This window comes from Myiozetetes cayanensis, unplaced genomic scaffold, assembly GCF_022539395.1.
Source record: "Myiozetetes cayanensis isolate MyiCay16 unplaced genomic scaffold, myiCay2020 scf10, whole genome shotgun sequence".
NCBI classification, from domain to species: Eukaryota; Metazoa; Chordata; class Aves; order Passeriformes; family Tyrannidae; genus Myiozetetes; species Myiozetetes cayanensis.
In genome coordinates, this window is record NW_026086605.1 from 17159999 (window position 1) to 17183011 (window position 23013).

Here is a 23013-nt window from a genome sequence, read left to right on the forward strand (position 1 = left end):
TGTGACACTATTTTTTTTCATTTTCATTTAAATTTTACTTTAAATTAATACACTTCGAATAACACAGCTACTAAGCTCTTAACATTTACATCCCCCTTCTGAGAATTTGGCTAAAATAACGGGTAGCAAGTTGATAACTGAAAGCGGTTACCATCCAAATTCTGAGCCAGAAAAACTGCAATTCAATGTTGTAAAACTTTCACAGTTCACAAACCAGCCCCAGGAAACCTGCCGGGTTTCTGAGCACTGTCTATACTCCTGCCATCCCATTGCACATCAGAAACTGACACTAACCTTTCACTGTCTACGGTAACAACTACGCTCCCTCTCAGTTTTGTGCGTGTGTATGCGAGATGATTCACTTGCTTTTATTCCATGGAACTGATGATTCATTCAATCGTCTCCAGATCATGGTAACATACTAAACATGTACATAAAGAAAGCAAAAAATCAAGTTCTTAAACTTTTTTTATGCTCAAATGTTTATTTTTCATTTTGGAAGAGAAAAGAAGCAATCAAACAAGGGAGAGGAACCAGAGCAGGTTACGTTCCTACTCAAATGGGGAACACACCCAACCCACGTGTAAAACGAGCAGCCGTATTCCAGCGGCGGGCTGCGAAGGGAGGGGAGCTCCCCATCCCTCCCTCCCGCCCGCTCCGGGCCGGGGCTGCTCCCTCTGCTCCGGTACCTGGAGCTGGGAAGGCGCGGCGGGACCGGCGCGTCCCCCGCTCCGCCACACCGAGGGCTTGTGCCTCTCCTCCTTCGGTGACATCTTACATAATAAGCCGAGCTAATCACGCCGGAAGCGAGCCAAAACCGCCACGGAGCATCCGCGGGCATAATCGCCCGCGGGAGGAGATGCTCCGGACCGGCACCCGCTCCTCGCTCACTGCCCGCCCTGCCGCCTTGCTAGAAAAATCCTCGCTGGGGCGGCAGCGGCTCCCGCAGCAGCCGCCAGACGCGGAGCCCTCGCCCGTCACCCCACCGTCCCCCCCGGGCGACCCGAGCACCGCGATCGGCACCGGCCCCTCCCGAGCGCGGTCCCGGCCCCGCCGGCTCAGCCCTGCCCGGCCGGCTCCTGCTCGGCGCCGAATCGCGGGACAAAGTTACTCGGCGGCGGCCCCGCGCCCGCCGCCGCCGCGGTTCGAGAGCAATGTCACGTTCAACAACTTGTTATGACACATGATCCCCCCGCACGCACCCGCTCCTCGCCGCCGCCCGCCCCTTACCTTCCCCTGCAGAGGCCGCGGGCACCGCGGGCGTGTGCGGGAGTGGGTGCGTGTGGCAGCGCGGGCGGCGCCGGCTGGGCGGGCGGGCGGGGAGGGAGGGCGGCGGAGCGGCGGAACGCGCCTCGCCGGACTTGTCGGCGGGCGGGGCGGCTGCAGGGCGGCGCGGGGAGCGGCGCGGAGGAGCGCAGGGGGCGGAGGAGTTCCCGGGGCTTGTTTACGCGTTGCCGCCCGCCCGGTGTCAGGCGCTGCACTCTCTGATTGGACACAAACTGGGGCACAGCGCGGCTCGGGCGCTGCCGCCCCGGCGGCCCCGGGAGCCGCTCGGCCGCCGGCGGAGCCCCGCGGGGCTCGGGGCCGCTGCCCCTCGGGCTCCGCCAGCGCCCGCGCCCGCCCGCCCCCGAACGCTGCCCGGCCGCCGCCCCCGCGCATGCCCGGCGCGCCGGCGGGCCCGACAGGCGCATGCGCCCTGCGTGTGCCCGCTGAGGCGGCGGAGCCGCTGCCCGGTCCGTGCCCGCGGCGGGAGCGGGGCCGGCAGAGGCGCCGGGAGGGCTCCGGTCTGTCCGCCGCCCTCCGGCCGGGCGGAGGCAGGACCGGCGGGCACCGGCGGAGCGGCCCCCGGAGGCGCTCGTTATGTAAGCGCGGGGTGTCTCTGGCGGCCCCGCGCCTCCGCCCCTGTTCGCGGTGGCGCCCGCGGAGGAGGGGCTGCCCCGCGGGGTCTCTGCCGTTCCCTCCCGGAGAGGGCCGTGCGCTCCCTCCGGCTCCCGCACCGGCCCCTGCCGGGTAACGGGAGCGGCCGCAGCCCTTCCCCGCCCCTCCCCGGGCAGGTGCGGCCCCGTCGCGGGGGGAGCTGGTGACGGGAGCACACGACCCACACGACATCGCCAGTCAGACCCTTCTTCGCATGCTCTCTGCTCTATGCTCTTCGCATCCGGAAAACTTCAAAGTTCAGGCAATAGGCGGGCACGCCCCGGCAGAGAGGGTTGATGCCCGCGGACAGCGGCTGCACAGAAACATCTCCCCACCCCTCCTCTTGTAAGCAAAAGGCCATCGCAGTGATGGGTATTTGCTCCTTAGTTTGTTTCTGCTGCGCTGATTGTGACTCATCCTTGGTAATTTCCACCGAAAGAAACAGTTTTAACCAAGGAATTAATGAGAACACCGTTGCGTGACATTAGTCATGTATTCATTAATTCTAACTAAGCAACCTTAATGTTCCTTTTACTCTCATCCCACGGTCGGCAATGGCAATAAATGTAATATCAAAATACATGCCGTGAGTGCTCTTTGCCGTAGGAATCCCCAGTTTGCACTCTTAGTACGCACCACAGGAATTTCCCTGACTCATTTTCAGATGAGTAAGCTTCTCAATCAAGTTTTCCTGGCATTTAATAGTAAATCACTCAACTCACTACCAGTAACAGAATCAATAGTCCCTATAAACTGTTTCATGTTGCCTCTTGCACAAAGTTTGGCATAAGGCCCCTGGCCAGAACCATTTTCCTGCAAGTCAGTAGAGCAGTTGACCAGCAGGACTGCTGATGCTGACTTCAAGCTAAGTATTCTGCACGTAAGCACCTTTCATGACTTCAACTTCCATTCTTAGATGGAAAGCAGGAGAGTGGTTTTGAAGGACTCATTTTAATCTATCCATGATCCAAGTAGCATTGCATTGAAAAAAACAAACACATTATCTAGGGAAGAGTTCTCCTTTTCCTGCTTACTTAGAACTTTTTCCCTTTTAGTCACTTCCTGGGAGGACTTACCAGGATATTTGAATTTAAGATGCTTTAGCATCATCTGATCAGGTCACAGCATCACATTTATTTAGACATCAGTGGGTCCTGTCAGGAAGTGAATATTCTGAGGTTTTGCTGGTCAGACTAGTGTTGGTCTTGACTGTCAGGTCAGCTATTAGTTACAATTGTGTTTGTGATACTTAGCCAGATTTGTTATATCAGAGCAATGCATTCAACTTCTCATACTCAATGGGGGTCACACAATGCACAGAATATTTTTTAGAGAATAAAAGAAACTTCACTGAAAATAAATTAGACTGTCCATACCTCAAGCTATTACATCAAGCTCGCTGAAAGCTGAGACACATCTGAATTGTTTTACCTGGGTCCTATCACAAAAAGTCTTGGGATGTTTTGTTTGGTTTTATTTGATTTTCTTTGGTTTTGGGGGATTTGGTAAGTAAAACTTCTGACTCTAAGTTTTCATTTGCAGAAAATAGAGAAGGTCTGACTCATGAAAAAACAATCTGAAAGAAAAGGTCAGAAAGAGAACGAATTTATTCCTGTACATGAAAGTATTTGAGCACTCAATGATTTTACTGGAAGATGAATGCTGCATTAAAACTTCTGAGAGCTCCCTGGTTTCTGGGAGGCAAGATAGTACCACATTGTAACCATTAGAGAGACAACTGCCAGTGAGGAACAACTGGTACCTACATTGAAGTCACAGAAGAAACCATACCAGAAGATAAAGAGGTATAGATACCTCTTTAAAGATAAAGAAGATAAACAATAACAAGGTATTGTTAAAAGTAGGAAATGCAGCTACCAGTAACCGTCTAGACATTGGCAGGACAGAGGGCAGAGCAGATTAATTTTGTTTACTAAGACAGCAAGGAAGGCATACAATAAAAGCAATGTGAAAAATGATTCAGTACTGACAGTTCTTTCACCAAATGTTCTCTGTCTACCTAATTATGGATTCAGATTTCCCTTTTCAAGGTTTTCTTCACAGCCAAGAGGGTCACATATTTAAACAGAAGTACATACATATGTAATCATAAATTTAGATGAAAGTTTATCTTCTCACATGTTTTCTTGTCTCCCAGGAGACACCAAATAGTGAGAGTCTAATAATCAAAGCACAAGAGTTGGCAGTACTCATTTGATTTGTTGAAATGTAAGACATAAAGGTCTAAATCCATTAAGTGCCTATGAAAACCTGAACTACAGATTCCAGTTTTATTTTATATCTTAGATGGTACTGAATTTTTAGTGTAAACAACTTTGCAGTTTCCCAGTAGACTTTGCATACAGGACAAAAGGGTTTGTCTGGTTCAAGACTCTGTTCTCTAATTATATTTCTTTCACTTCCTCTGCTGATTTTATTTCTAGTAGAGTGAGAAGCCTTGAACTACTTCCTGGGGCTCTCTTCTTGAGAGAGCCAAGCTTTGTAATATGTAGGTGTTTCCATAAGATGATGGCTTTTATAAGATGTCAGTTAACTCTGATTAGAACAACAGCCACATCTGGAGCTCCTCTTCTGATAATGTATCTTTGGAGAACTGGCATGAATGTCCCTCTCAACTGTAAAATATGTGGTTGGGAAACATTTTTTTAAACTCAAAAATAAGCAAAATCAAAGTGTTTAATTTGGTTCTCAGCAGTTGCTACATTTAGGGTTGTAAGTTAACTTTCAATTCCTTAGCAGATTCTGTGTGTCTCTGCTTATTCTCAAATAAGCTCACATAATTTCCAGTGAAGGACAAGCCATAACCTTTTCGTATATCAGGGATCTTTCAGATCCCTGGCTCTAATTTCTGACTTAATATACATAAGTCTCACTGGGTGCCCTCCCTACCTCCTCAGGAATATTGCCAGGGTACATTTTTCCTTTTCCAAAGATCACATAGAAATTGCAAATCATGGCTTTAAAATATCTAGCATTAATTATGCAGCTTTCTTATGAGCTAGGACTTCTTGCCAGAGAGTGATGAATTCCTCTCTCCTTTTCATCCAGAATTTGACTACTAAGCTCTCTTGTTTAGCAGAGTTCTAGGGCACTCCATGACTACTTGCATTTCACAAGAGAGTATCACCAATCCTCACTCCCTATTTAGAATCATGGTGCTATTTTAAATACTATTTTACACTATGATTTTGCATTTCAAGCATATCAGTTTCATTCGTGTAACTAATTTGCTCTCCAAGCAAGGTTATCAATTGCTTATTGGTCAGCTAAAGGCACCCTTGGGTTTTACTGAGCACAGATTAGTGTTACTATAATTCCAGAGATCTTGTACCATCAGTGAGACTAAATTGTGATTTCTGCTTTTTTTGGTGGATATTTTCAACTTGAGCACTGTTTTATTTTTATTCTGTAAATACTGAAACATCCTGACATGAATTACACAGCAGAAAACAAGTGCTCTCTGGCCTTCGGACTAGACTGAGTTTTCCTTCAGTTGCAAAGGGAAAGAGCTGTAAAACACCTGCTCAGCCTGGCTTCAGCTCCAGCAGGAGGAGTAATTACCAGATGATCCCTCTATCTTCCATCAGCTGGAACAGCTGCCTAGTTACAAAGTTGATAGAGAGCCTAACAAGAAAATTTCAGAGTTTACTTTCTCCTCAGGACACAGCTGTTGAGATCCTTGGTAAATGGCTCATTTAATATAATTTTTTAGTTCATTATAAATATGTACATAAAAGACAAACATCTCCAGTGCTGGAGCAGATCATAAGCACAGCTACAGCAGTATCAGGACTAGACCCTCATCAGGGCATTCTGCACTCCTGCAAAGGCAGCAGGAGTCTCCACAGACCCGCTCTAGAGCTTTAAGACAACTCATATCTCCAGTTACACCATTCCAGAAACTTTCTCCCCTTCCTTCCATTTCACTACTTCTTTTTAACTCGACCGTGATCTATAGCTCAGTATTATTAGGAAGCATTTCAGTTATAATATAAGAGAAAGGTGTTTCCCAGCAGTAGTTTGAATTTCATCATTTTATGGAACATGAACTAAGGTATAATTACATCATATAAGAGACTATTACAAGATGTCATTTTACAGGCAGGATAAAATACCTGTCTATGATTGTGGGCAATCTTCCCCAAAAATGGAAAAGGGCATATAGAGGTGGTCTCCTTTTTCACATTGGGGAGTTCTGCTCATAGAGAATTGTGAGAGTAGATTTTAACAGACTAACTACTGATGCTTTATTTGAGTGGGATGGCAGGACAAGACTGATACCTGTGCTCAATAATGACAGCAACATCTCCTTTCACTGAGGAGATGTTCCCTTATCAAGAGACTCAGAGCATAATTACTGAACGAAGTCGATCTTTTCGCAGCCCAGAGACCACAGCAGACAATCACCTTTACACTGCCAAATGGAATGAATGAAGGAAGGAAAGGAGGATGGAAGAACAGAATCTCCAGGAACACTTTTCATTTACAGATGGAGACATAACTGGTCTCCTTCACCTCCCTTCTGTAACCCATGGTGTGCAAAACAGCTCACAAGGCAAAGGAGAAAAGTAGGTGCTCGCAAGGAGGAGGTGAATCTAGATGCCAAAATTCAGATCATGTGTATTATTCCCTGCTATGTAAGCATTTCCAGATTATCCTAAAAAAAAAATATTTCCTGCATTCTGTCTTATTTTCTTTTGATAGTGTTGATTTGAGCCATACATCCATAGTTGAAGTAAAAGTAGGATGACACTTTTTTTTTTCTAAGAGCCCTAGAAATCAGGTTTTGTAGATTTCTAGAGTTTCTACTAAAATACATGCAGTGGGTCTTGCTGGCAATTTGAACAGTAAGATAAATTCCAACCAGTCAGGTTCTTCTATTACACCAATTTCTAAATTAAAATTCAGAATACTTAAAGTCATAAGGGTTTCATCTGGTATGTTTTGTCACAATCCTCACTGGGGCATCTGAACATATTAGTACTTAAAGGGCAAATACATTTTTTAATTTTCATTTATATATCAACTAGAATGTAGGAATAAATATTTTTAAAAGGTAGAGAGAAAAAAAAAATTCTGCTTATGCAGTATTTATTTTCAGTTTAGTCTGTGGACCTTGTTGAAAGCACAATTTTTAAGGCAATTAAATATTTAGGACAAAGTAGTTGAGGTCTTGATGTAGATAACTAGAGCTGTGGATACTGGAGTTTTCCTTTACAATGGGATGAAATAGTACAAGGATAAGAGGAGAAAGAAAGATTTGTGTGACAAATCCATCCCACAGATCAGAGATCTTCCTTGAATTTCTTTAAAAAGAATCTATCTTCCCACAGGATAGAGCACAAATAGATTGAAAAATTCCTATATGAGAGGGAGCTTTCCTAAACTTTAAGGATCAACCTGTTCACTGCCAAATACTAAGGACTCAGCACACCCTATATTGTATTTAAAAAAAAAAATCTATTTTTCTAAAATGTACAGTATAAATCTTCATTTTTTTCTGCCCCATATCATGAACTTATTTTACACGTTTCTTTATTCCCTCTGCATGTACCAGCTGGCACCATCACTTGAAGCACAGTAACATTCTTTATAAACTTCTCCCCAGACAACAGTGATCCAGAAGTTCTTAATCCTGAATGACCTGTAAAACTACTGTAAAAGCATATGTGAGCAGTCTGAACAGTTATTATTGAGAATGTAAATTATTATCCGGCAACATATATATGTTTTGAAAGTGAATCAGTGAATGATTTACTTATCAGGTATTGGCGTACTAGTATATTTTCTTGGCAAACATAGAAAAGATTTGGAGCCAAGAGATAAGGAAGGAGAATTTGACAGACTTGTCTTTATACTTCTAATCAGAACAGTTACCAGGTTATTTTTGTTTATCAAATGCAAGGTGAGGCCTTTTCATTCACTTCTGGCTCCTCTCTCTGCCTATCCCTCCACTCTGATTGGCTACTTTTGAATGAACAAACTACTGACCAACTGCTTAATTTTCGTGGTGCTGTAATCCCACACAGAAACATTGACACTGAGTGTTACTTTGGGTATGTGCACTCACAATCAAGGCCAGGGAGAAGGACAGATGATAATGCAACAATCTTGCATGATGTTCTGGTTGCTGCAGGCAGTAGAACTTTAGTGGGACAAAACCCTGTGCTGAACACAAAGGGGTAAATCCATTTTCTTACAGCCCTGCAGGGCTGGTAACAAACAACAACCTAACAAACACGTCACCTTCTAGGGCACAAATGGAAGCACGTGGTATATGGCCTTGAACTGTGTGTGTTCAGAGATGTGTATTTAGAGGGCCTAAATACCCCAGTACCCACAGATACAGCAGGTATGTTTAATCTCCTCACTGTAAATGACACAGAACTCTTCCAGGACCTTCATGTTTTCCAAGTCTCTATCTGTCAAATATAGCTGGAACTTGCCTGTAAATTGAAACATCATTAGGGATGGGAAGCCAGCAGATGGACAAACTGTGGCTCTATAGATCTTATTTCCTTCAAACACCCAGCTGAACTCCAGTTAGATCTAGCCTTCAGAAACTTAGTACTAACTAAACAATTTCCTATAATGCTGATTAAAAGTCCAAACTATGTTTTCTGTAACCTGATGATAAACATATTGGTCTTTTAATCCGAAATTCAAAGTTTTGAGGAAGAACTTTAGGCAACCAAATTTACAGGCATTCTTAGTGACAAGTTAATGAAAGCAGGTGGACATCTAAGCTTAACAGTGAATCTATTTTCATACAAGCAAAGCTGTAAATAGAAAAAAATCTACAAGATGAATTGGTGAAACTGAAAAACTCTACACCCCCAAATTTTATGTAATGAAACTTTCAAGATCTCATCTAAATTCCTGCCAAATTCAGGATCCATATGCACTGCTATAGAGTTAATTTGAATTTTGAATTTAAGGTGTTACTTTTTCACTGGTATGTAGCATATTTGATAAAGACTGATTCATAGCTGGGGAGATGAAATGAGAAAGAACAGAAGAGCATGAGGAAACAAAGACTGGAAAAACAAAAACCATAGAGAGAAAGGTTGCATGTAAGGTGCCAGTACAATTGAAGTTCTCAGCCCATCAGAGGGTTAGTTGCAGGTGCCGTGGCAGCATCAGGCCTTTTCACGCTCTTAGGGGATTTCATTCACAAACTCTGGAGGGGCAATTCAAGAAAATCAATACCACTTTTTTCCATCTGTTGCCCACAAGATCACATGGATGAAGTATGCCAATGACATTAAATGACTTGCCAGGCTGGAGGACTGTAATTACTGCAATTTTATTCTTCCTCTCTGAGTGTTTAGTTTATATTTTCTCGGCTACAATCTGTCCAGCCCCACATATCCTTAGCTACTGATAGAAGTCACTAATTTTAAATATACCAATTAAGTGCACTAGAGAGACTTATGTAGGCCAACTAGAGGAAAAGAGAAGCCTTCATAATTGCTTAGATATAGACATTGTGGAAGAGGAAATAAAAACATGGATGCACAAACCAGCTGGTGAACCACCCAAGTGAGACATGGATAGGTTCTGTTTGGCTAGGATGATGTCCTCATTTACAATCTTATTTCTCTCTTGTAATGCTGTGATTCAAGAAGACATCTCATCTAGGAAGGGCAAGAAGAAAGGGTACCAGTGGCACCAGTCAACTCTAAATCATGTTTCACAGAAGGCTTTCTTTCTTTAAAAGACTATGTTATGTCTACATATTTCTTAAAACAGAAGGTAGCAAATACCTTGGAAACTTAATTAAAAAGCCCTCATATATTAGAGCTAAGGTAGGAAACATCTGGTTCCTGACCAATTTTATTTCCTACATGGAACTAAATAATTTTCATAATCCTGTTCCCACCATACAAAATAAGCCAGTCAGACTTGGATTAGTAGCTGACACACAGGTGAGGCTTCATCAGCTGTAACTACATATATGCAGAAATACAAATAATAAAATTCCTCTTTTTTGGACCAAATATCAAAACATATAGATATTTGAGTGTTGCTATTCTCAGTTTCAAATAGTTTTACTAATATTTTAAGATTTCCTTTGACAGATAGAGTAGAGTGAATTTTATTTTACTGTGACAACACCACTTAGAACTTTGGGTCTCAAAAGCCCAGACATAACTAGTTGTGTTTTCATTCAAAAAGAAAATCCTCTACAATGCAAACAAATTTTAGTTTCTATCTGAAATTAATTCTTTCAGCTGTCAAGTACCAGGCTCAAAAATGAGTCACAGTATTTGGTGAAATAAATAATGAAATAGGATATTTGTCTAAATGAGAGAACCCTGACCAGTGGTAGTCTCTAGTGATATCTGACTGCTTATCACTTGATGTTTCAATCTCTAAAGCCTCAGAAACCTGAGTAAGCCTGGCCTGAGGCCCCACTTATTTATTTCATTTAGAACAGCAGTTCTTAAACCATTAGATGGAGCCCCTCTTCTTCTCTCTACATGAATGAGCCCCTTAGTGATGTACTGATACCTTCAGTGTGGTCCTGGCTGCATCACACCAAGGAACGAGGAGGAACTGGGAGACTTTGAATGAAAAATACACCTACTCTCTTGTAAAAACACGTGCTGATCTTCTGTTTATTATCACTGATTCAGGAGGTTGTTTGGACTGCAAAGCCACAGAAGAGTGACAACTGGAGCTAGGTGTGTCCTTGCCACACTATCACAGTTGCCTTGCTTGAAGAGGTGAAGAAAGAAGCACAAGGTGCGACAGGATAGACTTGCACTGGCATTAGCTATGCTAAGCCTGCCTGGTAGATAGAAGACTTCTGTCTCCATCACAGATTTTAGGCAAATTTAATCAGCCCAAGTTTAATCCCTCCTGACAGAATGCCTGCTTTAATGCCATCTTCCTTTTCAGAAAATTCAACCACTTTCCCTCAACAGTTTTCCCTCAACTGCATTCCTAGGTAAGTAGACCTAGGGATATGAAGGGTGATGAGTTGTTAGCAAGAGGCCACATTCCTTTATGAAATAGATTTAATGCAAGTTCTAGACTGAAGGTTAAATTATAAAGGTTAAATTAATTAGCTTCACAACTAGTGGGATTAGGTAATGCTGTTCATACATTCCTTATGCTTAGCCAGACTCTTGAGGCCAAAAGTAACTCCTAGTATTTGTTACAGATAATTTATCTTCTGAGAACATCCATCCACTACCAAACTGTTTCCAGCTGTAAGGGAGACACCAAGTGAGTACTCTTCCTATTAGCATCAATAGGCCATATAGCTAACAGTTCAGAGTTGGGGGGTTTTTTGCATTTTGTTGGTTTTAGTTGGTTGGGGTGTTTTTCTTTCTTTCTTTCTTATTTTTTTTTTTAATGGCTTATATAATAGCTCCAGCATCTTGCTTCCTTCTCTCACAGTTTCCAAATAAGCATCACTGCTGCACACTGCTGGTATTCCACACCTCTCCTTTTCCATCCCTGCAGCAGCTCCTGATTAGTTCATCTTTGCTCTCTGCAGGGAAGGTACCTGCATTGCCTTGATGATGCCTTGCATTCATTCTTCATTCAGCAAAATGTGGAACGAACGTTCAGTGATAGCCTGTTGCACACCAGTTTAATAGTGCATAAAACAGAAGGGTTACTGCTAGCAGCTTTTGGAAATTCAGCATTTTGTATTAAAGCTATTCAGCTTTATAGTACTGTGATGGTTCATTCTGCAGCTAGATTTTCAGAGATGTGTGGCTTTATGTAGAGCAATATTACTGTATTTTTAAGACACTTTTGGATTTCCAGTAGAATCCTTTGTAAACTACTATGACATTTGTTCCAGATACTGTGAGAGGAGGGGTTAATAATGCAAATATCCCACTAACCTCAGAGTACTTCAAGTTCCATGTTCTCCAAGAAGTTAGTAAGAAATTTTTTAAGATTAAAAAAATCACAGCAAATTGAATCAATAATTATATATTTCTCTGGGTCTTTCCAGTTGTTCTCCTTTCTGTTGCACTAATATTCCCATGGACAGGCAGATTTTCTGAGCCCAGGCAGGAGACATTGTTTTAAGCAGAACAGAAGGTACAGAACTACAGAAGACAAGAGCATCCTTTTACACACAGTACTTAGTTTTATAAGAGCATTTGGTGGCCAGGCCTGTGTTCAATCCCTGTGAAAGTTTTTAAGCATCTTTGAAGACAGGTCTTAGCAGAGCCTTCCTTTTCGAGTTGTACATTAAACATACAAAATGACATTTGAAGAAATACTTTTGTATATGGTTAGTCTCTAAGACTAATCTTCTAAGAATAAGCCAATCAAATGCAAATCTATTTCCCAACAGCATATAATATGTCATCTTAATATAGATATCTTTCCAGGCAATGTGGTTTCCCTAACAGCAAAAAATAGAAAGCTGTCCTCATGGAAGGGAGTGGAAATAATACAACACCGATGAAGTAATCCTATTGCAACATAGTCAAGAAGCCTTCAGATTGTAACTTGCCATTGAATCCTGGCTGTTGTCTGCAGCTGGTAGCAAAGCTAATAGTGCACCTCTGAAACTTGTCTTGCTTCAGTGGTTTACCTCTATTTACTTCTAGCACACCAGTAATACTGTTGGAGGGATGCAAGCTGCGACATCACCAGTCCTTTGTGAACACAAGGTAACTGTACACAGAACAAAAAGCAGTCTCAGCTCAGCTATTATCCCTGCCAAGAGATTTTAGTGAAGCAAGAGAAAGGTGACAGATCTTTAAAGAGTCACCACCTGCTAAAACCAGAAAAACCCAAGTGATCTTAGCTGAATGTTCTTACCTTCCATCAGTACTGAAACTGGGAAGTGAGCAACATGAAAGGGAAACATTTTCTGCGTGCGAGCTTTCTTACAGCACTAGGTGAGAACAGTAGCTTTGTTTCAGGTATAAAACATTGTAACTATGAAATTGAACCTGTTCTCAGTTTTCCCTTCTAAGACTCTTCCTCAGGGAGCAAATAATAATAGAAACTCTTGATTTTCATGTATAGAAAATAATACAAAAATTTCACAATTATCAGGTTTGTAACACTGTAAGACATTAAATAATGCTTTATAAGACATATCATCTTTTCTTTGAATTGATTTATGTAACAAAAATACATGTAACACCTCAGGAAAACAAAGCCCGTAGCTCAACACAAAATAACTGATGGATCACTATGGTTAATTTTATTCAGAAGTACTGAACAACAGAATGAGAATTCAAACAGCAGTTATATGCCAAAAGAATTATTTCATTCACAGTTTCACTTACACAAAAATGAAGACACAAATAACCCCCAACAAGACAAAACTGCTGCAGAGAATGCAGTAAGGAGTCCATGTTTCTACCTTTGTTCATCCAAGAACAATGGAAGATTTGCAAAGTGCATTCTGTTCTGTCAAAAGCATTCAGTGTTTCAGTCACCCAATGCCTGTGACCTGGAACGCCTATCACTTTTTTTTTGTGTGTGTGTGTGTGTTGATTAAACTTCATTAGAGGTGAAAAAGCTGCATGCTGTTGCAGGAGAGAGGAGGAGGCAGTGCTAACAGGCCACTTTCCAAACAGATTTCCCAGAAACAGAGCAATTAATAAAGGGCCCTAGAAATGATTTTGTGCATTTCTATTTACTGTGTCACAAAGTGCCAACTGAAAGCTTAATGGATCATAAAATGCAGCATTTTTCTAATTATTTCTTCATGTCTAGTCCAGATCTGCCTGAATAAACAAGGTTAGTAAGGTACAGGCTGCATTTGGATCTAACTTACCCTTGGCCAAGGTCACATGCACAAAACAAATGGTTCTGTGAGGAGAGGAATTCACGGAGCCTGGTTTGCTATGGATTTTGTGTGGGAACTGAGTTCACTGGTAGCAAACTGGGTGTGAATTTTAAAGGAAGTTTTATCTGGATTTAGTATACTCATATTCATGTGGAATCTTTTGTGTCTTGTCGTTAGTAGAGGCCCTTTCCCTTGTAAAATAGTTCCCACTCTTAAAGCTTCTCTCTTCCCCTTTGTAATGGACTTTTGATTTTCATGAATATATAAGAATATAAAGTGCTTGGAGACTTCTGTGGCTCTGTAATTTGGTTAAAGTTTACTAATGAGTTAAAAAGCTGCCACAGCATGACAAACAGATGCAAGACCACATCCAAATCACATGACTGCATAAGCCTTGTTTCCTTAGAAAACCAGACGAAGAATTCCAAGCCCCACAAAAAGGAAGTTACAAAGAAGGAAAAGAACAATTTAAACAATATGTTGACAATACCTAAAAAGCAATTCCTACTTGTATCCACAGCAAATCTACACACATAAAAGGAAACTGAGGTTAATATTGTTAACAGATTAAAAACATCTTAATGGCTCTCATTTGCCTCAGTAGTTTCCCTTTTTCTTACAGTAAACACAACTGAGCTTCACTAAACTACTGCCAAAGGACATGCTTCATCATCCTAATATCAATATAGCAAATAGTGCATTAAAGATATTTTATCTAGTGGATGGCATTTCATATTATAGAAGCAAAAAGACATCAGTACATGTCCATCTTATTTTCTAAGTTTTTTTTCACAGACAAGTCAGGTACAAGTCTCTGTTCAGACAAGTAGAAGAATGAGGATTTAATCCCTTTAGAGATTTTTTTTTTTTATCCTGTAAGCCATACAGTTTTCTTTTCACAGTATTTTTCACTAGAAACAGGATCAAAGCAAACTTTCAGAAAACACCTCCTTGATTCTGCAGAAGCTCGGCTTTGGAAAATTGTCTCCTTTGATTCCCTTCCTTTTCCCTCCCCATGAGCTATTTTCAGTGTTTCCAAAAAGTTGTTAGTCATAACAAGTTACCGAACCTGGAGAGTGTTAGCTCTGCAATGAAGCAAAAACAAGTCATGGATGAGGTTCTCTCCTAATAGCTTTATCATATGAATGACACAGAAATTCTAGCACCCTGGCTGTACTGATAAGCCAACAATTTGACCATATTTAAAAAAAAATATTTCTGATGAATAGCCTAAAAAGGTGCCTCTTCTACAAGACACCTTTATGGTGTTCTAGAAGCATTTACACAGGTGATAGGGGACAGGGTTGTATGGCACCATAAAGGCACATTTGCCCTAAATTAAGATCTGTAATGATGGCCTGACAGCACCACTTCCTTGAAGTCCTCTCCCAGCTTTACACACATCTCCCATCCTTTCTTTTGTCTGTCTTCCCAGTTGTAGTTCTTGCTCAGTTTCCACCCCATTTCCTCATCTCCTTCTTGGCTCCCACCATGGAGGGAAATGCCAATGCAAAGGCTGGCAGAGACCATGCACACTGCCTGGCAGCTGGTGCAGATGCACAGTTCTCTTCAAGTTTGCTCCTTGCAATATATGCTGGTCAAATCAAGTCCAGACCTTAGTATTTCTTGTGTTTAATGGAGCAGTCTTGCACAAGACAATACAGACCTCCTCTAACAAATATACCTGGAGTCTTATATTTTTCTGGTGTGGGGTAACAGCACAATTTTTCTTACTAACTGTCCGTGTACACATAAAGAGCTGGTTGGGAAGTTTGTGTGCAGAGAACTGTTAGAGAAGTGCCAAGTTCCAGGGTAATGTAAGTGCTCGTTATAGAGGTACCCTTTCTCACAACAATCATGCTTTTTCTTTTTAGCAGACAAGCTGTACTCATTGTTGCAGGGTTGTTTTTCTGGTGGCCTCCTCTCCCAGGGAATCAAAATCCCCAGCAAGCAGCAGTGACTGCTACAACTGCTGAGGGCAGAAATAAATGCACATTCAGGACCGATCTAGTAATAGCCTTTACTCTCCTTGCCCCAGCTCTTTATCTGTGTTTTGCATCAGTTACACAGCAACCCAGAAATAACTAAACAATTCTGAAACCTGAGCAGCTGAAACTGTTTCAGTCCCTCCCTGTCACCAAAAATCTCCATCCACCTCTGGCACTCATGCTACGGTTTAAAATCCAAGCTTTTTCATTCAACTGAAGGTGTACATTTTTCAAACACACACACTGGACTTGGAGTAACCTGGAAATAACAAGGCATTAATGCGGACAAGAACTCTGCTGCTGTCATATACAGAGCATTTGTAAATTTCTTATCACTTTTGAATTGTTTTCTTGTGTCTAAATGGCAATCTGCCAGTTTTGTCTATCACCTGAACTGCTACTTTTGGTATGCTAGATCCAGTACAAGCATCAGCATGTGTTATTATTTCTATTTTTGCACTGAGTACCAGTTTGTAAAATGACAAATATGGTAGCACAAACCCAGAATTTACTAGAGTTTGATGATCAGAATCACATTTTTGCTGGTAAGAAAGATTTTGTTGGGATCTAAATGAAGCAAAGTTCTTTGGCATTGGCAGCTCTGGGGAATCAGGTGAGCACTAATTAGAAATCGCCCTTTTCATTTTCTTAAGATGAGATATTAAATATATCTGCTCAGAACTCATATTTTCTGTGCTAGAAGACAGTATGCTTGAGAGAGAAATGCTACCTTTCTCGCTGTTCCATGTCCTCCCTTGTGGCTTTATCTCAAGTTCACATACAAATATTTGTCTACCATTATCCTACAATGAAACATTCAGATTTGGAAACTGAGTCGCCTTCGAGATGGTAGGATACAAATCCATACACCTTTTTAAAACAGAAAATGGCTTCTCCATTTATAATTTATATTTTGAACACTTCCTAGAACCAAGGGCTTTTTTCTATCTCAAGATCCCACTCTGGAAAGTTTTTCCTCCCCCAATTCCTGTTTCCATTCAGCCATAAGAAGGCAGAATTCAAATCACTCCTTTACCAATTTTTCTTTCTTCATTATTCAGCAGCATCACAATATGATCTGCATCAAGTGCTCCTCTTGATTCTACCTTCACAACAAGAGACATTTTGAGAAACATGCAGAAGAAGGTATAGTTTATACTGCTTACAGTAATGGAGCTAAGAGGATGTTAGGCAAGAGAGATAATAACCATGCAAAGCAAGATTTCTGCAGAGTAGATCTTATAATAAACATTTTAGCAGTGGATACTCTAATTCATGCTAATGTGATTACTAGCAGGGGTTTATCATCAACACTGGTCCAGTATGCACCTGTATTTTGGAACAGCAGAGCCTAGCTTCTAATTGTAATAAATCAATGTTTCATAGTAATAATGAAAAACAATAAAATTTTAATAAATCAGCTATTTATTTTATTTTAAACCAGAGTCAGAGCAGGTACGATAACAATATTAATTCCTGCTGCTTTCACTAAAAGCTGAGATTTTCAGGCAGGACTGATGTGATCTTTAACTACAGTGCAGTTTTATCACTTTGCAAAGATCTACCCAGTGAACAAACTCAAATCTAAAAAAGGTATGTCCAATCTAAAGCCCAAAGTTAGCCTCAAAAGTTGTACATACACAATTATATACATAAAAACTAAAATAAATACATATATACAAACATATCCATATAAAAGGATAGTTAGAACAGCCTTGCACTTCCCCCTACTCTTATTTAGCTGTCTTTATCAAAAAATACCACAAGAGAATAGCTGGTATTTAGCACTTTGAACACCACAACAGTGAACAGCCTGCATTTGCCTTTACTTTGTCAATTGTTGAAGAAATTGGACATGAGAGGCTCTTGTTTGTGTGACTTCTCCACTGTAACCCTGAATAACAACACAACAAGAAGCAGACTGGATTTCATTGTCCTAGTCATCTTGCTCAGGTTTGGTTCTCCTCACTTTTCAGATAGTCCTTGCCTACATCAGTGTTCCTGTTTTTCCTTTTGGAGGAGACTCCAGAATGGGGCTGTTCTGGCTGGTGTTAGGCAATCAGTATACAATCCACTGCAAGTCCTAAATGTGCAAGAAAATATTTCTTACCACAGCAAGAGCTGTAACTTCACTACTTTTCAGGAGAACAGCATAACTTCTGGAGATGTCCCATACCTAGAACTGCCATCTGTAGCAGTATCAAAATGTGACTCTCTGTAAGCTCTCAGACACAGTCACACTGTTACTCCTTACTCACATTTTAGCTCTGGCAGTTGTGGCCATGATTCCAAGGTAATGCCAGAAAACATTATGACTCCAGAGACCTGCAATCCCAGTTACATTAGAGAGAAGGGTGGCCTGAGTCCGTTTTAAGAGTTGGCATTCATAAAGTCATTTATGTGCTAGGTGTCTTAGATAATTTCCTGCAGTGTAAGGAAATAGCTTCTGGTAGAATAAGGGTGACTGAAGCACTGGAGAAATGACGTGTAGAGATCACACTAGAAGTCTGCTACCAAACCATCTTTTCTAAGTCCCAGTGAGTCACTTTATTCCCTAATAGGACCATACTCCTTTCTTTTCCATTGCAATTGGTCACTCTGGTGAGCTTGGTCTTTGGTCATTTCATGAGTTGAAGCTTCAGCTGACTTCAATAGTAGCTAGGGCAACACCAGATGCTTTTCAGAACTAATGTGTGAAATGTATCTCAAAATTAAAAATAAAGTTTTCAAAAAAAGGCAAACAAGAACAAAAGAGTGTCTCTTATTCCATGCAGTTAGAGGGTTCACAGAAAGCCTTGAAGCCCACTTCAGTTGTGATCTGGCTTGGTTTTGTAGTCTTTAGCTTTGATGATGTGTCCCCTTTTCTGCTAGCTTCAAGATTTTAGTTACCTTCCTAGAATCTGAAAACAGTGGGGAAAACATCTAAACTCTCACCTTTGAATTTTTTTGGAGGAACCTGAAAGTGCTGAGCTTGCTGTTAAATATTGTTTCAGAAGTTTTTCACTGTTGTCATGATGAGCAGGAAACAAAACTTTCACTGAGACTAAAAGTAGTGGAAGTAAAGCTCTAATTAATTTCAGGAGAGCACAGACAGTCAAGTCAGATAATTCTTCTACAGGTTCAAAAGAGAAGAGACTAAAAAAGGCTTTGACTCATCTGTCATTTATGCTGCCCTAATATACGTAGGCTACAGAACTCCTTCTGAGAGCAAACTCAGACTAAAGAGGAATTCTCAAAGCTCATTATACGGTACTTGCAAATGAGTTGAAGTGCTAAGTCTTTGATTTCTGGAGTTGCCAAACACTGGCTCAAATCCCAACCCCCTAGCACACAGCCTCCATAACTAGGACATACACTGAGGAAATCAACAGCAGTGAGTTCTCTCCTTAAGAGTTCTGGGCAACAATAGAGCCACTTTGCACTTAACCATAAAGCAATTGCATCTTTAACAACTCTCGACACATCTTTTCTCCACTGCAATGGCAAAGACAGTAATGTATCTCAGTATCCTACCCTTTTCTTTCCCTGGCCCTGAGAAGACTACTAGTTACCCTCTAGGATGTATAGTGTGGGTCTCTCTGTGCAACAGACCCAGAGCCTGCCTGAGTGTTCCAGGCAGATTTCTGAAGCTGTACAGCATATTGCATTTATCTGAAAAGATTATAATTTCATTGTTTTATTTTCCTCTACAACATAAAGACTCCCCAAGCTCTGAGCTCCCTGCTGCAGTGCTCTGTATCAGGCCAACCCCAAACAGCACTTGTTACAACACTGGCCAGGAGGGCAGGAGCAGTTCTGTAGGAACATATTCTCTAGCCAGGCTATGGAATAGGCAAGTACCAGAGCTATGTATCTATCACAGGATTGGTTTAGGGGCAGCCCTTATACACCTTGAATTCTGAGGTGGGGATGTGTGTTGTGGGGTAAGCCAGCTAACATTGCCATTTCATTATTACTGTTTAAAGGTGGGGGCGGGGGCAAGGGATAAAAAACCCACTGTCTAACAAGTGCTTTTCCAAAGTGATGTCATCTGAACATGGAGGATTAAATCTTCTACTAACAGAGACTGACATAAATCAATTGCCTTAAAACACTGTAGCTGCATTAGATTTGGCCCACAGCATCTTCAGTCTTCTTTTGGTCATCAGAAAATGTATTATTAGTTACTTTTGGCATCACTGGGACTCCATTTCATTCCCAGGAGGCAAAAACTGATATGGAGTTACACGACTGAATAAGCATCCTCCATGTGATTTACTTCTCTGAGACCACTGAAAACTCAGTGTATGAGCCCTGTCTTTTTGTTAGCTTTGTCAGATTGAGCTGACATAAAACTTAATAGCTGAGTCAAATTTTATAATTATGCAATTAAAATCATGAGAGAAACCTTCCACAGTCTCAACAGGAAACAGTCTAAGGTAATGGCTTTGGTGTTTTTGTTAAGATGTACCTCAATTACATTGTTCTGCTATTTGGGTTTGATTTTTTTTTTCCCCAGCTAAATAGACCCATACTGTGTGGGCTGTTTTACAGAGTGCTGGTAACATCATCAAGGCTATGTCTGATCAATATGCTGGGAGCATACTAGATGGAAAAGGATTTATGCATCTCAAAACACTCCAGATGCACAGGCAGCTTACAGCCCAAGGGGGCAGAAATCATCCTTTTAGTAAATTTCTGCAGCAAGTTTTGTAGACACGACATAGAATATCCATCATCAAGGGTTTCCAAGAGGAAAGGAAGACAGAGGGAGAGTGTAAGCAGTAGTAAATACATCATCACTAGGGCTTAAGAATGTAGTCTCTCCCACTTTGTGGAGGAAGAATGGTCTAGATTCACTGTGATCCTTTCTGTCTCAGACAGTTTAGTTTTGTTTTTTTAAACTCTTAAGGTGTAATTTATTCCTTTAATCCATAGCTGAGAAGCTATAGACTCCTCAAAGGTAAATCACAATTCATTTTGTGGTGGGTTTCTGGATTAGTAATTACACATGGAAGAAAAACAAGTCTCATGAATTATACATAGTTATTGGTTTGATTTCAAAAGCTCTTAACATTGAGGGTATAAGTAATCTAATTAGTCTTTTGTACAACAAACCTTTCCTTCCTTCTAATGAGGATAGTACATTTTAATTATTGTTGTATTACCAGGTCAGGCCACAAATTAAGTAAAACTTGATGCAATTGGTTGGCAACGATAACCTGGTATTTCCACTTAACATAATCATGTTAATAGTTAAATTTGGGGAACATATTTTGCATGGTCCTTCACAATTTCTGTCTCCTCTTTCACAGCCAGAGCCATGAACAAAGTGCCTTTATACTGACCAGGAGACCTTGTTACGGGATGTTGTTGCAAACTGGTCTCCAAAGAACCTTTCTTCTGCAGCTCCCTAGAGGGAAATCAGTGGTGATTAATCAGGCTGACCTTCATGATACTAGTCATCTGTCTTTCCTGTGTGGGAAGAAGGGTGTATACCACCAGACACTACTGTGGTCACAAAGAGAAGCTGATAACATCTACTGAACTTGGACTATAGTTCTTGTATCCTTTACTGAAATAAGTATTCATGATAGTTGTGGGTTGCCAGGTTTCCTTCTCTTAACTACACACCAAAAGAAAAAAAAACATCCTCCCCTTGTCCTTACAGTTAACAATTTCAGGGCATCTCTTATTTTTTTTCAGGTCATAAAACTCACTAATAATCTAAAAAGACACCTTTTTTTTTTTTTTTTTTCTGATACCTATAGCAGAGAGTGCATCCTGTGTCATCCTCTGTCTCAGAACTCCCTTGTGTCACAACGGGGCAAAAAATCTTCCATTTTGTTTCCTACTGCTAAGTAGAAAGGAAAGGAAAATAGTTGGTAATCATAACACAACGCTTGAATAAGAGGAGTCCAGGAACTATTTCATAAACTTAGGGAGCTATGAAGTTAAGGGCTGGTCTAGCCCTACGAGGGGTTTCAAGTAAGCAATGAGTTTCAAAGCTTCTTGCTCAGAGTCCTCAGTTGTAAAAGACATTATGCAGTTTGGCACCATCCAGAGGGCTTGGGCAAACTTGCATTTCGGGTGCTTTCAATCTAAATAAGCAAAGGAGAGGGTGGTCAAAACCGAAGGAAGAAGCTATGTTTTGGGTTCAGTGGATCAGGAAGACTGTGGGAACAGGACAGACTCACAGGCAGACCAGATCACAGCTCAGCATGAGACTGGAAACGCTGTGAGCAGGTAGCAGGTAACCTAAGGACACATCAGGTGATGCAGTCAGTTTAACTTACCCAGGACAGTGAAGTGATTTTCTTTGACTATCTCCATGCTGCTTTGCAACAGTTCCATATGACAGCTCAACGTTCACCCTTCCCTTTAACATCAATGGTAAGCCACTGCTGAAGGGCCTTTCATACAATATTCAGTGCATTTAGAACTTTATAGGATAAATCTAAACAAACAGGAAACCCACATGCAAAGCTTTTCATTTTGGGCTTTATAGAACAGAAAGTCTGTTCAAAACCTTCCTCTTTCTGCTTTACCCCTCTTTTTAATAGGTGCTAAAATATTCTGATGCGATAATATGATTCATGTTATTCTTGACTAAAATTCTGTGCCAACCCAAGTTGTGATTTTAACCTTCCTCCTGAATGGACAAGGCTAAAAGTGAGGTATTTGAATGAATCTATTAATTCAAATATTCCACATCTACAGTTCAACGTTGAAAGAAGTGTGTAGTTTTCTCACATCATCTTGTTTCACAGCAATTATCAAAAGAAAAGAAGACTTATTGAATCATTCAGTTTACAAATTTGGCAGCCACACCAATAAATGCATAAAGCCTTATTGCTGAAAGTTAGCACTAATTAAAGCAAAAAACCCTTTTCATCACTAAAAACTACATATGCATGAATTCTTACACACACATGCATCTCTGTCATCCTAAAGCACTGCAAGAAGGGTGCTTTAGAAAGCATAAAGCAAGTGAGCAGGGACTGCTTTAAGGGTCACACAGATGTGCAATTTGGGGACTAAGGCTGAGCACTTCCATGGAATACCAAGCACTACTGTGCCACAGTACAAACACTGGAAGAAACTACAACTTGGATTCCTGCGCACAAAAAACTTCAAGGAACCAACATTTGACCTGACCTGGGTGCCTGGACCTTATCTCCATCCAGAATCAGCACATAAAACCTAGAATAGGGCTCAGTGTGCTTGATCCTGCTGCCACTCAGATCCAGAATGGAGGCATATTCAAACCACCAAAGAATCTGGTTTATTTGTCTGGCATCTCTTTGGACAGTCATCCTAACACACTGG

At 41.2% G+C, this 23013-nt stretch overlaps 1 protein-coding gene across 2 annotated transcripts in view; it reads right to left on the bottom strand.

Moving 5' to 3' along the window:
* The window catches only part of PCGF5 (polycomb group ring finger 5), a 63565-nt gene extending 62268 nt beyond the window's left edge, over positions 1 to 1297 (bottom strand). The window contains exon 1 of one of the 2 annotated variants that reach the window (XM_050338978.1): positions 1231 to 1297. The gene's annotated coding sequence lies outside the window, so the exon portion shown is untranslated. The remainder of the gene's footprint in view (positions 1 to 1230) is intronic. The other variant, XM_050338997.1, reaches the window with a different exon arrangement.
* Between the last annotated feature and the right edge of the window lie 21716 nt (positions 1298 to 23013).